Source organism: Penaeus japonicus, unplaced genomic scaffold (genome assembly GCF_977035675.1).
Source record: "Penaeus japonicus unplaced genomic scaffold, GWHDUDI00000001_assembly GWHDUDI00000029, whole genome shotgun sequence".
Lineage (NCBI taxonomy): Eukaryota > Metazoa > Arthropoda > Malacostraca > Decapoda > Penaeidae > Penaeus > Penaeus japonicus.
This window is the reverse complement of record NW_028234431.1, coordinates 24,430,298-24,432,618: the sequence shown is the minus strand read 5'-3', so window position 1 is coordinate 24,432,618 and position 2,321 is coordinate 24,430,298.

Sequence of the window (2,321 nt, the reverse complement as noted above, 5' to 3'; positions counted from 1 at the left end):
AAAATATTTCATTATTGATTATTATTCTTATTATCAATCTTATTACTATTATCATTAGCTTACCTATGTTATTATTATTATTTTCTTTATTATCATTATTGTTATTACTATTATTATTATCACTATTATTATTTTTATCATCAGAATTATTATTAATAGCATTATTATCTTTTGTTATTTTCATCATTATCATTAATACTATCATCCTTAGCTTTATCATTATCATAACTATAATTATCAATATAGTTATTATCAACGTTCATGATATAATTATACGATTATCAGTACAATAAATAATACGAATATACAGCCATCCGAACAGCATAGCGACATGACCAACAAATATGATAACAATAATAATACGAAGAAGAAAAAAATATTTACGATATTGCCTCAAAAAAAAATGTATATCAAATAATACTCACATTGCATAAGATCGTGTGCAATCCAAATATGTATAAAGGTGAAATTAGTATGTCTTCCAATGTATCTCTGATCACTATGATTACTTAAAAGTTATCTGTCCTAACTGACTATCACATCTCCTGCTTGAAATTGCTTTTAGTGAAGCTCAAAGTCGGTTTCAAAGAAGTGCTTTTGAGCAATACGGAAATTTTAGATGTCTGTGTTTGATATACTTTTTTTTTTTATTATTTGGGTTTGCCTTGTCTGAGGTATCTTTTTTTGTTCTTTATCTTTTTTGTTTGTTTGTTTGTTTTTGTATTTGTATCCTTGATGAATGGGACATGTGTTGTAATAATACTAGCATATACATCGCACACAGTTGTGAGTTTGATTGATTTAATATTTAATTTTGATATTATTCTTATTATCAATCTTATTACATTATAAATAGAATAACTATGTTTTATTATTATTTTATTTATTATTCATTATTGTATCTTAATATTTTTATTATCACTACTTTTATTTTACATTAGAAATTATTATTAATAGATTTATTATCTTTTGTTATTTTCATCCAATATCATTATTACTATATCTTAGCTTTGATCTTTTATCATAAACTATAATCATCAATATAGTTATTATCAACGTATAAATATATCATACAATTATCAGTACCATAACTAATACCAAATAATACAGCCATACCGAACCAGATTAAGATACATGAACAACTAATATAATAACAATAATATACGAAGAAGAAGAAAAAAAAATATTAACGATATTGCCTAAAAAAAAAAAAATATATCAATATAACTAACAATTCGCATAAGATCGTGTGCAATCCAAATATGTATAAAGGTGAAATTAGTATGTCTTCCAATGTATCTCTGATCACTATGATTACTTAAAAGTTATCTGTCCTAACTGACTATCACATCTCCTGCTTGAAATTGCTTTTAGTGAAGCTCAAAGTCGGTTTCAAAGAAGTGCTTTTGAGCAATACGGAAATTTTAGATGTCTGTGTTTGATATACTTTTTTTTTTTATTATTTGGCGTTTAGTTTACCGGTTTTTTTTTAACCCCCCCCTTTTTTCTTTGTTTTTTTTTTTTTGTTTTTTTTTTTGCCTTGTCTGAGGTATCTTTTTTTGTTCTAGCATATACACGCACACACACATATATATATAAACACACATATACGCACACATACATATGTATATATAAGCACACTCATACACACACACGCACACACAAATATACAAAAACACGTACACAAACATACACAAAGACACAAACACAAAAACACACACACACACTCCTATGTCTCCTATTCATTCGACCTGAAAGTTCTCTGGGAAAGTATGAGTTCTGAGGTCTATACCTTTGTCATTCAACAACACCGTAATTTTATTGAGAAACGAAAGCGAAACACGGACATGGATTCCAACACAAGATCGGAATGTTCGTTTGTCCGTCCCAGTTTCTCTCTCTTTCTTTCTCTCTCTCTCTCTCTCTTTTGTGTTTCTTATTTTCGTGTATTGTTCGGTGTTATTTGTCTCTATTTTCTTGTTTTTTTTCTCTCTCGTTATTCTCTCATTTTTTTCTTTTATCTTGTTATTTTCCAGTTATTTTTCTTATTTGGTCATATATTTTACTCATTTTTATTTACTTATTTTTCTCAATGTGTTTTTTTTTCTGTTTGTATGTTTTATATATATATTTTTTCTACTTTATTTCTTATTTTTTTCCCCTTTTCTCATTCATCTTTTGCTTCTCTTATTTTCACACTTATCTCTTGTTTCTCTTCTTTCTTCCTCTTGTCATTTTATTTATCACTTTTGATCATTATTCATCACAGAATTTACGATGACTCATAAAGAAAAGGTATGGAATGGTATTACTTCACAAAC